The sequence below is a fragment of the Triturus cristatus genome, chromosome 11 (assembly GCF_964204655.1).
Source record: "Triturus cristatus chromosome 11, aTriCri1.1, whole genome shotgun sequence".
In the NCBI taxonomy this organism is placed as follows: domain Eukaryota; kingdom Metazoa; phylum Chordata; class Amphibia; order Caudata; family Salamandridae; genus Triturus; species Triturus cristatus.
In genome coordinates, this window is record NC_140594.1 from 164,336,024 (window position 1) to 164,351,982 (window position 15,959).

General features: G+C 44.4%; 2 protein-coding genes across 2 annotated transcripts in view; one reads left to right on the plus strand and one right to left on the minus strand.

Annotated features, from left to right (window-relative positions):
• Positions 1–15,959, minus strand: part of PSMD9 (proteasome 26S subunit, non-ATPase 9) — a 289,965-nt gene that overhangs the window by 273,425 nt on the left and 581 nt on the right. The window lies entirely within an intron of this gene.
• HPD (4-hydroxyphenylpyruvate dioxygenase) overlaps positions 1–15,959 on the plus strand; it is a 137,186-nt gene that overhangs the window by 22,015 nt on the left and 99,212 nt on the right. The window lies entirely within an intron of this gene.

Genomic DNA, 15,959 nt, shown 5'->3' on the forward strand with positions numbered 1-15,959 from the left:
ATATCTTTTTAAAAAAAATGTTTTTGGTTAATGTTATCCAAAGCCTTATTTGTATAGGGCTTGTTTTAAATAAATCAACAGGTGATCGTTGTGGCCTTTATTTTCCTGTGGAAAAGAATACAAACTTGGAATTATATAGGTAAAACCTTACATTCCACGATGCCTCTACAAACTCCACTTTCGCATGCTACCATTCTTCTGCATGATACACGTCAATCACAATCACTCTCTAAACCACAAGCCCGACTCTTACACACAGCCTTAGCTACAGCCAAAATTTGTATACTACGGCAATGGAAGTCACCTCAACCACCATCACAAGAAATATGGATGGTGGCCATGATTCAAACAGCTTCCTACGAACGTATTATATACAACATACAGGATCAATCTGATCTCTTTCTTCGAGTATGGTCACCTTTTCTAGCTTTAAATACCGATGCTAATATTAATGACCCATCTACACAGTAATTTAATTCTTATCCCTTTTCATTCTCATTCATCATTCATTATTGGTGGTTAATAAATCTTAATACATATTGTGTCTACCTATTTGTTGTTGTTTTTAATAGCTACTCACCAGAACACTTACATATAATTCTGTATCTTTTAATATATATATTTATACATCAAGTGAAATTATTATCCCTTATATTCATCTTTTCTCTATTCTTATTGGTTTTCTAGAGTGTCTTCTTTTCTCAGGAACATATTTATATAGCTTTATATAGCATTATGTCTTATATTTGTGTACATTTTCATTTATCGTTTTCTTTTGTGTTCCCTTCTTTGCCTTCCCTTTCTCTCTCCTCCCCCCCTTCCCGTAATTCCATCTTTTATGGCCTCAATATAAAGTCAAATATTTGTTTTTGCATGGATCTGTTTATGTGTTTATTAAATTATATAATATGATTAATTATTCAGAAAGTTTTATTATATGCTTATATATAACAATTTTCTTATATATTTATTGTATGATAATGCAAACAGTTATTATACTATGTGTATTCTTTTGTAAATTTCAATAAAAAATTGAACCACAGGAAAAGAATACAAACACAGTGGCTTTTGCGGAACTAATACAGAAATCTGATTATCATTAAGGTAGGCCAACACAACGATCACCTGTTGATCAGCGCAGGAGCTCAGAGCAGGCTGCACACTGCAGCCGCTTAGAGCAAGAGACATACAGCTCTCTACAAATGATCTGAGGGGGCCCCCTACACATACTGAAGACTGGGGGCCCCCCGCACTGCGGGGGCTACAGGGGTGTTTGTTTCGAACCTGCGTGGGTTTGAAGTGTAAATAAACAGACCTGTCCCTAACTTTGTGTCACGCTGAACAAAACGTCCAAACAAAAAAGCCTCCTTTGTGTAACCGTTCCCACTGCCAACATAGGGCCAGGGTCCAACACACTGATCCCCTAATACAAATGCTCTTCTCGTGAAAAAAGTAAAACAATATTGACCCAAAAATACTTCATTTGGTCGCCAGGGGCGCCGCCGAGTGGGGCAGGGAGCGCAAGGTGGGTTGGCATGTGAGTGGGGTAGCAGCACAAAAGGCAGAGTGTGAGAAAACACATGCGGAGTGCTGCAAGAAAAAGAACACAAGCCCAGGAGTGGTGCCTGCTTGCGTGCGCAGTCTGCTTATTTTCAAGCTTTGCACTCTTGCTTGTGGCGCGCCCCTGCTCGCTCCCGCAAGGTGGATGCCGCCACAAGCACGAGTGTGTGCTTGAAAATGAGCAGAGAGACGGCTAAAGGCCCTCCTATGCAGTGCATTCGCGCTGCGTAGGCGAGACCTAAAAGGGACCCCAGGCCTTGCTTCATCCTCAGATACGCTTCAGCGCCAAGACGTCAAAACCAAACGATGTGCTTTACGAACACGAGTTAACAGCCATGTCTTAATCGTGCAAGGCCTATTCAACATTGGCCCCTTTGTTAAACTGTTTAATTGTATATTGCGCTGTATTCCAGAATTTATATAGTGCTTTATGCCCCTGATGAGATCACAAAGCACTTTGACAGCAGTGGTGTGACTTGGAGGTCATTTTGATGTGCATGGTTGGGAGGAGGGCGTTTTGTAGTTTGACATTCACGAGAAGCACTCAGTATTGTTGCAGCCAACTTATAGCTGTGCTTCAGCTTGAGGCTGTGCCGAAAGGGACGAAACAGGCGCAGCCATGCAAGCGGGCACCTGCCGTTGCCCCAGGAGTGGTCGGTCTCATGTCCTTGGAAACAGCCAGGTTTATAAGGTTTTCTGAAATTGAGTGTGAATGCACATAGCGTGAAAGGTGATGGGCATAACTGAAGGCCCGGTGACATGAAATCAGGGTAGGTAGATTTAGAAGCTTGTTTGGCTGCTGTATTCTGTATTTTCAGGAGCCTGAGTAGTAGACAGAGGAGTCTCTGAGATAAATACCATTGGTGTAGATCAGGCATGATATAACTTATACATTTGTATTCTGCATGCTTTTTGAGAAAACTTTTCTGTAAGGATGTCTGATGTAAACGAATATGTCAAGAAGTGCATTTTAAGGCCCACATATCTTGTGCTGCACTCCAATGTCTGATCTATTAAGAAATCAAAAACACTATACAATAATGACTATTGTATCAAAGATGTTCACTTGGAACCCCATTTCCGCTCTGAGCATTGCCATGACAGTCCCATGAAATTGGTGGTACAAGACACGTCGGCTGAATCTAGGGTTCAGGTGGGCTGTAGTGTCGCGAGTAGTGGTGGTGAGAGTGTAGGCACCTGCTGACTGCACTAGTCGCTGCTAGCAGACTGCAGTGGTGGGTGGGCCTTGTTTGCATGAGGCATGCTTGATTCAAAGAGCTTTACTTTCCCTACATTGCTAGCATTGAGTTTCAAATCGGTGTTTTGGAGCCTGCAGAAAAGGGTTAATTGGAAAAGTAGCCCAAAAACATTAGGTTTGCGCGTTAAAAACATACATATATAAACAGGGCAATACCCTGGTAGGCTGGGCTGCATTTGGGAAAAAGCAGCCTTGAGTGATCAACACATAACTAATTGTGCTGTAAAATGACTTGGTCGGCCCCATGTTTTTCAAGGAAGTTTCTTGGACATTGATCACCCAGCCTGTCTGCACCCGCCACCCTAGAGAGGATGTGCACACAAGGGCGACTGTCTTGGAAAGATTCTGTAAAACTTTATTAAAAAATATTCAGATGTCTGACTGACTGCACGTGTATACATGCAGCTGTGGCCATCTTTCAATGTTTGTAAATAAAGATCTATTACAAACATATTCAAAGATAAGCACCTGTGCGTCCACATGTATGTGCATGCATGGGGAGCTGTTTTTTAAAAATGTTTTTTTTTAATAAAGATTTACAAAACCATTAAAACAAACTTTGGCAAAGCCAGGAAGCAGGCACCCCGAGCCTGACTTATTGGTTTTGCCAATGTTTTTTTGCAGTAGTTTACCAACTTACCTCTAGTACTTCTTTGCCACTCCCCTGGGACAGTAGTTGTTGGGTTATGTACTCAGAACTTATTGTGGCACCATGGCAGCAATGACTGGGGGCGGAATGCTGGAATGTTGATGTTGGAAGGCAACACAAGTTGCTGCTCGCTGCCTGCTGTGCCGGTTGTGCTGTGCTTATCTAGAATAAATACTTCAAACTCACGCAAGACTTTTGTTATTTGGAGAACATTTCCGTGGCGACCAGCGGAGTTTGGACCCCATGATGGGCAGAGCGGGCATTTCTGAAGGACCGAGTCAGGCTACTCCTAACAACAGGAAGAACAGAAATATCTCCTGTTTCACTGTTGTTAGCTGTTCCCTGGTTTGCTGTGCGGCTTCAGAAGAGGCCACAAGAGGCAACTTATTAAGATTTGGCCTCATTTTCAGCTTCAGATTTGGACTGTTTGTTGCGTATCAGTGATACATACACCTCATCAATTACCAGAGAGCTCATCAATTAGCGGGTGGTAACGCATAGCTCTGCCCTGCCAAGTACCACGCATTAGGCGTTAGACTAACACATTTTAATGTGGTGGCCCGCATCACTGCATTAATCACGCATTTTAGTGCCCTGATGGCACCTGCGTGCTCAGCCTGGGTGAAGCAGGTAGTGACTGAGAGCGCCATCGGAGCTGCATTTACAGCAGCGGCCAGGGAGGCGTCCAAGTGCTCAATGAAGGTGGGCTCCTGCACCCTGGGGCTCTGGAACAGGAGCCCGTCTGTGAGCCCTGGAATCGGCCGCCTGCTCTCTGTTAGCATCACGATCTCGCTTTGGCAGAGGGCGCTTCTAGCCTTCTCCCCGGCACTGCCTGCTCCCACTCTCTCACCACACCCATTATGGCCCTATAAATAGAGTATATCACTTCAGTGGTTGTCCGTTTCGTAGTGAACTGAGGACTCTCCCCCCCAAGACCCGAGCCCATGAAGGGCACGTGGGCATGAGAGCCATGAAGAGAAGGATCAGCAAGATCGTTTGGTGGCCGGGAATGTGTAGAACATTATCTGAGTGATTGTGTTGCTTACACAGTTAGTGGTAAAACTCAAGTTACATTTTCGAGTCTGGTCGAAGCCATACCTGTTCTGGATAAGCCTTGGTTCAAATTGGGTCTGGATGTCACAAGATCTCTTTATGTATTGAATGAGCAGAACAGGCATGATTTGGTGGATTATGGTACACGACAGCGTAAAGTTCAGTTTGTGAAGTGAGCCAACACGGAGGAGGTGGTAGAATATTTGTAGTCTTTGTGCAGTTGAACTTTTCACTGACAACGGGGTGCAATTTGTGTCTAAAGTGTTCCAGAGGTGCATGTCCCATTGGTGTATAAATCACATTACTACCTCTTTGTTTGAATCTGTTTATTGCTTTTATCTATGGTTACAGTTACAAAAAAGGTGGAATTCCAGGAACACAGTTTACAATAATGACAACAGTTAATAATTGCATGTTAGCACCTTGCAAGAGCAATGTGATAAATTAAATTGTTGACAATGTTGAATAGTGACTGAAAAGACATTGCCACTCCCTGTAACTGTAATGTGAGTGGAACGCAGTATGAGAGGAGACATTTATGCGAATCATACGAAGTGATACTGTAATACGACTGCTCTTTACATCAAATGAGCGTGTACTGTTTGCAACAAACAAGGTATGTGAGTGGGACCCTCCAATATGACGGACCACCCTCCATCCGTGCCGGGAAAGGTCATTCTCCCATCCTGCATGCAGGGATGAAAGTGGTGGAGCCGTGTGGGGGTGCAGAAAGGCGACAAGTAAGTGCCTGCCCCGGCCCATGACATATATGTACTGTATAGTTAGGAGGCTTAAAGGTCATATCTCCTCACTTCTGCTGCAGTTCCCCTAGCAGTGACACTTGGAGAAGGAACTGACCAGGTAGGAGACCGTCCTCTTCTACCAGCAGCTCATAGGGCGGAAGCTCACCGTCTCTACAGAGGTCTCCCATCGTCTGGACCACCGCCGCAGTCCAAACGGTCAGCTCCACCATAGTGATGCAAAGTTGACCACGCGGTGTGCCCAAAAGTGTCAAGCTGGCGTGTATGGCATAGTCTGCCGCTTAAGGTAGAGACCTTGTCTGAAGCAGCGGTGTGCCACCAATAAAAGCACTGGCTTGGACGGTAGCGGTCGGGCACAAGGGTGGAACAGCTGAGAGATGCTGGTCAAGGTCCAAGACGGCAACAGCATTGTAAATTCTGCTAACTGTAAAGCAGTGAGCTATCTTGACACCCATTGAAGGTGGGATGCTAAATAATATTGCTCAAAGTTGGGAACCGCCAGACCCCGTAGGTTGCAGGCTAATAAAGGTTATAGAGTGCTGCGTGGCACCTGGAAGTATTCCAAATGAAGGTTCTGATCTGTCTCTCAAAAGAGCAGAAAAATGAGGCGCTTATGTACAAGGACAAATTGACAAAATAGTACAGGGGCTAGGGGGAGTATGACCATCTTGAGCAGAGCCACTCTGCCTGCAATGGATAGAGGTAAGGTCCTCCAGATTGCCATCTGTGTCCTCAGGGAAGTAACTGGCGCGTCAGGTTACCTTCTAGAAGATCATCAGATGAATGATAAATTTGGATGCCCAAATACCAGAATGTACACGGTTGCCAAACGAGGGGGGTAGCAAACAGGTCAGTGTTCTGACCAAGGACGGTCGCAGCAAGTGGGAAAGGACAGGTTTCAGCCCAGTTGACTTTTAGGCCTAAAAGCATAGTGAAGTGTTGAAGAGCTGTCCGGGATAAAAGAAATGTCCCTCAAGTAAATGAGAAGGTCATCCGCATAGAGGGAGATCCAGTGCATGTCATTGCCTAGTGGTATACCCCACTCCGCTCCTTTTGTGCACAGGTAAGCTGCCAGCGGCTCCACTGGTAGGGAGGATAGCAGTGGGGAGAGCGGGCATCCCTGGTGCTTGCCCCAACATATGAGAATGGGGTCGGAAATAAGGGAGCCAGTTTTCACCCGGGTTAATGGTAGTGTATACAGTAAGCGGATGAGTCTCAGAAGCCTGTCTCCAAAACCATATAGAGGCAGCACCACCAATAACAAGCATTTGCAATGCAATTGGTCTCACCTTTGGGACCTTCTATGTATTTGGCTATGCAACACATTAGCCTCGGTGCTGAACAGCTACTGTTCTTTAACATGGAGGGAAAGTGAGCACCAAACTCTGTGACACGCCAGGTATGGAACACATGGAGAGGAACATTGCCTTTCAGGGGAAATGGTATAGTCCAAAGCTCTGTTATTAATATAAAATTAGGGCCTTCGGTGGTCATATCACTGAAAATACAAGATTTGAAAAAAATATTATTGTCTAAGGGTGCTCATGGAAGACAATTACTATGGACTGGAATCTAGAGAATGCTAAAGTGATTCTGGTATTTTACGGACCTCTGCTGGCCGTTTTGTATCAAGACAGTTAAGTAGAGACAGTTGAACAGAACAAAAAGTCCCTAAGCGGAAGCTGATAAGTCCTTGGGCTGATCTCCATAGCCCACAAAGTACATACACATATAAGTATATACTGAAGTATATCCAAGAGGTCTTGAATGCTCGACCTAAAAACAAGATCTAACCAGCCACTATCCAATATGAACCATCAGGCCCAAAAACTTCAAATGCTCCTAATTCCTGTGCCATTGTCGCATTTAAATACCGTTTTGGTGTAAAGTGTTTACTATACACTAAAACTGCCCACTCTGCTGCTTATCTAATGCTCTCCAGGCCAGGCGAGAGGACTAGGATAACCCTCAGGGCCCTGTGAAGAGAACTAGGGGCGCACTGTAGGGGTATGGATCAAGTGGGGTCACCACTGGTTTCTAGAGGGACTGATTCTTCCCCAGGGCCAGAGTCAAGGTAAATGGAGATGGTTTCTTCCGTTACAGCTCCTACACTTTCCAGGCAGATAATCTCCTCTTCTTGACACGCTCCCACCGACAGGGCCCGCTCTCTGAAGGCCACACTCCAGCACCTTCTCCACAGCTCTCCTGAAGGCCACACTCCAGCTCCCTCTACACAGCTCTCCTGAAGGCTACACTCAGCATCCTCTCCACAGCTCTCCTATGAAGGCCACACTACTGCACCCACCCCACAGCTCTCCTGAAGGCCACACTCCAGCTCCCTCTACACAGCTCTCCTCTGAAGGCCACACTACAGCACCTGCCATCCAAACTTTGTAAGAGACGTGACACAGAGTTGCCCATTTTATCCCTCATCTGCCACTACAGTATGAGACATCTTCCAACAACTCTCACCTAGACAGTTAGAAATCAACCATTTAAATGTAGGGACATCAGACATATATCCACCAGCTAGACAAACATCAGATACCCCGCACCCAGCCATAGTAAGAGACTCTACCTATGCAAGACCCAAGTAATCGCTCAATAGATCACTTCTGCAATCCGTCTAAAGGCAACCTTTTCCTTTTTTAGGTCTCGCCTTGCTATCGCGTAAGCGATCGCAAAGCGAGACTATTGTAAAAGGGCTTTTCAAAGTGCTCCCAAAAGCGGATTGCATGGCTAGCACGCGCACAATCACGCGCCATGCACTCCGCTTTTGGGAGCACTTCAAAGGGTCCGCTCCCCCGCCAAGTGCGCGCGCCACGCTCCGCCGGGCTTGTTTGGTATTTGCAGCACTTTCATATTGGAGCCACACCCCCCACTCGTGGGACGGGCCGCACAGCACACCCAAATGTTTTTTTTTCAGTTATCGATTTTTTTTTTAATTTGCAGTGTGCCATGCTCGCTTTAACTTCGACAATGCCGTACACTTATTTTACATCCTGCCCCACACAGCACTCGGGACGCCGGCTTCAACAATGGCGGGCGCTTTTAGTTTTTTATTGCAGCGTACCACGCGCGCTCTTACTTTAAAAATGGCGACTCGTCGTATTCAACTTGTTTTTCCCTTGCTCCGATCCGACAGCAAGCGCTGCTGCTTCTTCTCAACTCCCCGCCAAGACACCCTCGAACCCTCAGGTGAGCGCTCATACGTCACCACCCATCCCAAGACGTAACTGCTATTTGCTCCTAAACCACCCCCCCAAAAAAAAAAAAATAACAAGCATGTGGCACCTATTCTGTGAAATGCGGAACACTCCTTTATCGTCCCTTTAGTATGCTGTGGAACTAGTCCTAAACACATGTGCCCTCCTCTCTGCCGGCCATTGACCGCGAGGGTCTCTGACGTCCTTCCCAGCCTGAGGGTGTTTTGCTGGCAGTGTCCCTTTCTATTGGTTAAAATTGTGACACCTTTTTAAACTAGCACTTTCACGGATTGCACTGTCTTCACACAAAAAACCAGCTCCGCTGTAAATCAGGCGTCGCAGCAAACCGGGGAGACATTCGGTCTCTCCGGTGGGAACCCAATGATGAAGCATGTCACCAACTAGGTTGGTGAGTGAGGGTTCTTTTAAAACACAGTGATTCACCTTTCTTAACACTTCTGCACTTGTTCAACCTTGACGGATACACTCTTCTTTTGTTTACTTATAGTGTCCCTTTCGCACCAGGCCCTACGCGGTGCCGGCGCCACCTAACTTGTAAGTCGTGTTCCCAGCTGGTTTTACTCAGGGTCTCAAACGGCGCTGGAGGTCTGGGGAGCATCACGCAACAGCACTGATGTCAGAGAGCGTGCACTGCGCATTAGCACTACATGTGGTTAGCGCCGGAAGCAGCTGCTGCGCCGCACTGCCTTAGTTACATAAATCCGTATGGCAAATGTGGTTACCGTCCTCTTCCCAGCACTACCCCGCCCACTCCAAACAACAGGATCCTTGTCCATCCCTCCTTCCCTTCTGAGGGCTGTCTCTGCGAGAGAACTTTTCACTGGGATGGGCTTGTCTACCAGGGTGACTTTTAGCTTGTCACGATTTTTCGTCCAGAAACAAATTATATGCTTTTAGTATCATGCAGGGGCATAGTCATTAATAGCGCAACAGGTTCAGTGGCACCGGGGCCTTAGCGGTTCACAGAAATCAAGTTATGGAAATATGGTTGTATGTTACTCGTAATCCCCACTCGTCCCAATTATTACTTATGGGGTTATCCCACCTATCTGAGACAGGAACCAACCGGATATGGTAAAAATAAAATCCCACCCATACAGCTGGGTGTCATAAAAAGCTTACTTTCACAGCATCCTCGTACCATAACAATCCTAAATGAAGACCATGAATGTCAAGGGAGGGAGAGTGGGCTGTAATGACTCAGATGAGACTCAGAGCGATGAATATTGCTGGTAATTAATCAGGCCATTACCTTACCATCACATGTCCTTGTCCCAGTCATTACTTCAGAAACATACCAAAGTAACAATAAGCATAATCAATGATAACAAGTATAGATATATATATTTTTTATTTTGGAGTTTTATATCGCGTGAATTTGACCCGGAGGTAGCAGAGCGCTTTACATGAGTACTAGTTGCGTTGCAGACGATTACATTCATTTGGTTAGGCACGGGGAGATTAAGTGATTTGCCCAGACTCACAGGATAAGCGTCCCTGCCGAGACATCAACCCGGTTCCCCGGCTTCGAGGTTGACCGCTCTAGCCTTAGACCACATTCTCTGCTTGATATTAGTTATCAATGTGCATCCAGTGATTTATTGACCAATGAAGTAATAAAGATGTCCAGTACCGAGGTGTAGATTAAGATAAAATGGTTTATTAAGTAGCTTCAATGAAGAGCCCCAGCCCTTACTCCAACTGACATTCACAGACACCAAACATTCCAATGCATCACCTTGCACCAACATTCCACAAAGTACACTCATACTGGCTGAGCAGTGGGTATAACACATATCCCCTTTTTACATAACAAAGCAATAATGCGAATGACAGAATGAAATAACGCAAACTGATGAAGACCAAAAAGGCATGCATGGAAACATATTAGAGTAAAGAATATATAATATATCATAAACCTAAAAACCCATGCATTTAAAGGCAATAAATAAAAGAACAACCACATTGCGAATACCAGATGAGTCTATCGCAAACTCATAAAGAGATAAAACAATATTGCGAATGCCAGAGAACTATATCGCAATGTGCATTTATGAAGCCGCCATTTTGCTTTATGTTTTGAATTAGTGATGGTAGTGCGGGGGTGACTGTGACAGTGTAGGTCGCCTGTTATTTATTTTTTCAGCTCTTTGTGTTCTCTGCTGTACCGCTTTAGTGTTTGTTTTCATTTGGCTGTATTTCATGCTAGTCTGGCCTACTGGTGTGTTATGTGGCATCTGGGATGTGAGGCGGTGTAGATTGCGGTGTTGTCTATTGTTGTATTGAAAGGGGAGAGATGTGATAATGTCTCCGTTATGATTTAGTGCTTTTATATGTGTAAGTCTCTTATGTTTGTATCTTTTTTTCAGTGATTTTACATGCATGGTCTCTTATGCATTGCATCTAATTTGTTTCCGTGCATTCTTTATCAGATAGTGATATGTCCATCTGTCATTCGCTCAATTGTCATTCTTTTATTGATTGCGTCTAATATGTTACTTTCCTCCTGTGTAATTGTGAGATATTCAATGGGCAGTCACAATGTTTGTGTTTCCTGTAAAGAAGGGAGATGTTATACCTTCTGCTCGAACAGTGTAGGTGTGGTGTGGAATGTTGGTGCATGGAGTGTTGGATGTCTGTGAGAGTCAGTTGAAAGTTGGACTGAGCAGCAGGGAGGCTGCTCCTGGTGGGGTTCTTCACCATAACTACTCAATAAACCATTTTACCTAATCTACACCTGGACTACTGTTCACATCCACTCAGAACCTAACTCCCATGAAGGCTCTATTCATCTAAGACCTCGGTTCGTTGAAAAGTAATCCATGTTTCTCCAAACATTTCAAATTGTCTTCAACCCTTCCAAAGTAATGTCCTTGCAGCATGACTGGCTCCATATCCACCACTGGCCGCTTATTTTATATTTATCCAGCGCCACTTTAGGTTGCATATTGTCTTTCTCTGCCTAAAAAAGCCTGCTAGATCTGGGAAAGATTCAACAAAAGCCCAGGCTCTTTGTTATCTCAGTAATGTGATAATTACTCCGTTAATTAGGAGCGAGGAAAGACCTCTTTCTGTGTCCCCAGGCAAATGGCTGCGCCAGGATCTTCCGCAACGGGAGGAGGGAATCAGGCATTCCAATGCCAGGCTGCTTTGATCTGACTGACAAGAAGTGAGATGAAGGGGGATGTTTCCCTTTGAAAACCTCTCCCTAGCCATATTGCTTGTTGTGGAAAACATGACACGAGGCAACAAAATACAGCAAGCAATTCTAGGAGGCATTACATGTCATATACATGGATGGTACAAGCATTTGCAATGCATTAGTTCTCGCTTTTGCTAAATTTTAAGATATTGCCATTGTTCATGACAATGCCTTTTTAATCGATTTTATAAAACAAACACATAAAGTCATGCCATTATCATTTACAATGCCAATAGCTAGTATTGCATTATTAATAGCAATGCCAACTGCTCACACTTTCCTAATGCGAGACCTATTGCATTGCAAATGCTTGTTATCAAATAGGCTCATTTAGCCATTCACTTTACAGAGATTTGCATGAAAGTGAGTTATCGTTCATAGTAACTAATCTTTGGAGTAAAGCAACCAGTTCCATCAATTTTCACAACCCAAATCATTTTCCATATTGTAATTAAGCAATACAATACCTTCCTAATTCGATTGAAACAGCAGACTTCATTCAATATGTTAATGAAATGTGATGTGCTCTCCTGTATTCCCTCTTCTCCATCTATCGACACACATCTCAATGACATGCGCTGGTCAATTCCCCAACATGATCATTGCTTTGCGTTTCCTCAACCTCTTTGAATTATGGGCACAATTGGAACCGCTTCTCAATGCACTCATATACCTCCACATCTGACTTATGAGCACATTTCTAGGTGCAGCGTCCATCCAGTCTAGCTTAAATGTCAGAGAAGATGGCCAGGTGAGATCACCTTAAATGCTTGTGGAGTCCCAGTTCCAGGCAGCAATACATATTAAAGCAAGAAGCCTGAAACACCACACAGGGGAAGCACGCCCTAAAAACACATAATCGCTATAATTGAGGTATGTGTAGCGTTTTAAATGTGGCGAAATTCAAAGAAAGATTGACACATAGAATTGCTTGATTCGCTTAACGCTTCCTTTCCATGGAAACATGAGGACACTTTGGGGCAGATTTACAAGCCTCTTGCGCCCCTTTTGCGTCACCTTTCCCATGTTAACCCCTTCCATGCTCATGACGGAACGGTTCCGTCATGAGCCACGGTTGAGCTGTGCTCATGACGGAACCGTTCCGTCATCGGCCCGCCCGCGCACGAACCCTTCAGCACCGCGGCGGAATTCGCCCAGCGCTGAAGGGGTTAAAAGTGACGCAAAAGAGGCACAAGGGGCTTGTAAATAAGCCCCTTTGTGTTGACAATATCGCGTTGCTGAATGAGGTCAAGCCGGAGATATGCCCTTTCCGTCGCTTTCCTGTATCCCAAGTCACTTCCGGGTTGTTTAGAATCCCCGGATGTGACTTCAGCTGCCAGAAATGTTCAAAGATATCATTCTAAGCACAACTTGCAGTTCGGGAAGTGTGTGTTTTAATAAGGGGACGGGGCATGTGTAACAAAATGTAGCATGCAAAATTAATTTGATATGTTTAACTAGTTTTTTTCAAGATGTTGACGCTGAAGAATTATCAGATGAGCGACCTTGTAATTATAGTAAGCAAAATAGGGAGGTGGGGTGAAGGGGAGAGTTATAAAAACGTAACTACACTCACAAAGAAAAGCCGACTCCCAAACTTGGGCAGTCGAAAGTGAAAGTAGAAACATCAGCAAGGCAGTAGGCCAAGTTTGAAAATCTACCGTTCCGAGTAAAAAGTGCGGTTTGTTGAATGTTGATATGTAGTTGTGGATAAGCTACAAATAAATCAACAGGAACTGTTTGCAACTTTGTCATTCGGTGCAGAGAGCAGTAAAGCGATCTGTACACATAACAAGCATTTACAATGCAATGGTCTCGGCAATATTATAGGTAGAGCTATTGGTATTGCTCATTTTTTTTTAATCATTTTTGTATCCCTAAATAAATGGCATTGTCCTTTCTATTGGCATTAGTTGTTTTTTTTGCATATGTGATACCTATTGCATTAGCAGAGAGAGAGTGAGGTAGTGAGATAGAGAGAGAGTGAGGTATTGAAAGAGAGAGTGAGGTAGTGAGAGAGAGTGAGGTAGATAGAGAGTGAGGTAGTGAAAGAGTGAGTTAGTGAGTGAGGTATTTTCTGACGTAGTGAGATAGAAACAGTGAGTGATGTTGTGAGATAGCGAAAGATTGAAGTAGTGAAAGAGAGAGTGAGGTAGTGAGGGATGTTGTGAGGTATTAAGATAGAAACATAGAGTGATGTAGTGAAGTAGTGAGATAGAGTGAGGTAGTGAAAGAGTGAGTGTAAGTGACTTAGTGTATTTGAGAGAGAGAGTGAGGTAGTGAGATAGAGTGAATTAGTGAGTTAGAAAGAGAGAGTGAATTTGCGAGGTAGTGAGAGAGTGATGTAGTGAAGTTTTGAGAGAGTGTGTTGTGATATAGTGAGGTAGTGAGAGTGAGATAGAAATAGATAGTGATGTAGTGATAGAGAGTGAGGTAGTGAGATAGAGAGAGAGTGAAGTTTCTAAGTAGTGTGTTAGAGTGAGAGGTAGTTACTGTGGTAGTGATATTGTGTTGCTGTGAGAAAGAGAGAGTTGAGTAGTGAGTTAGAGAGTGAGGTAGAGAGTTAGTGAGAGAGAGTTTAGTATAGTGAGAGATAGTGAGGTAGTGAGAGATAGTGAGGTAGTGAGAGAGAGAGTTAGGGAGAGAGAGTGACGTAGTGAGAGAGCCAACCCCACACACATACAGAACCACCCACACAGAGCCACACACATACAAAGTGTATCCCCCAGACATACATACAGAGCCACACCTACAGAGTCAGCCAGACACAGATAGAGAGCTATCCGCACAAATATTCAGAGCTACAGACATCCACATACAGAGCCATTGACTTACACATACAGAGCTAGCTAGAGACATAGAGTCACCTAACACATACCGAGCTAGCCACATAAAGATACTGAGCCATCTATACACACACAGAGGCACCTATGCACTTATTGAGCTACACATACACTGTGCCACACACACGCACAGCTACACACATAGAACCACACAGACATACACAGACTTACACATACTGAGCCACACACACACAGAGCCACCAACACATACAGAGCCACACACTCAGAGTGCCACAAACACAGTTACACACAGAGCCACACACATATATCCAGCCTAAACTTAGGTACACACAGACAGAACTACTTCTAAATAGCGACACTTAGCCATAAAGCAATCTACACAGACACATGTGTACACACAGATGTATATTTACAATGCAATGGTCTCGGCATTGTTAAAGTTAGAGCTATTGGCATTTCTCATGACATTATTTTTGTTCATGTTTTTGTTTTTAAAACATTTAAAGAAACTGCATTGTTATTTACAATGTCAATAGGTTAATCTCTTTCAAATGCGAGACCTATTGCATTTGCACCCACACACAGAGCCACACACACAAAGCCACCCACACACACACAGACACCCACACATAGCCACCTACACAGAGCTAATCACATAGAGCAACCCACACACAAATAGAGCCACCCATACAGAGCCACCTACACACACACACACAGAGTTACCCACAAAACTATAGCAAGACAACATCTGGGAAAAGCAAATGTTCTTAGGTAACGAAAGATTAAATAAAACGTGTGCACTGTAAACAGGGACAGCATCACTGGCATGGATGACCCTAAGGAGATTTACAATTGTTATAAAAAGATCTGTGCTTTGCCTGTAAACATAAGGACATGAATACAGTGGCCGAACTTGAGTTACTCCCAGTGTTGAACACTGGCAAGACCCGTCGCACTTGAAGCCCTAACCAGGTGTCTTAGGTGGGTAGTAAAACGTAGACATGTTTGGAGTGAACAGGCCCTTCACACACCTGGGCGACGGTGCCACTTTCAAGCCCTACTGATCACGACGACCCAAGGTGTGTGGATATGTCAGCGTAAACCAACTGGGACAAAGTACACACATCGCTGACTAGAAAAGATGTGTTTTTAATTGTAAAACTATTTGGACACAATACATACAACGATGACTAGGAAACATACACATGGCAACCATCGAGACAGTGCATGTACTGTTTACTAGGAAACGTGTGCATGCATGCCAATGGAAAACTAGCTGGCACAGAACATACAAGGAAAGATGTACATGCCAACACAAACCTATCTGGCACGGTGTATGCAGCCTATGCAAGGAAAAATGCGCGTGCCAACGCAAAACTACCTGGAACAGTGCATGCGGCACATACAAAGAAGGATCCCCACACCTCCCATACCTGGAGCAGTAC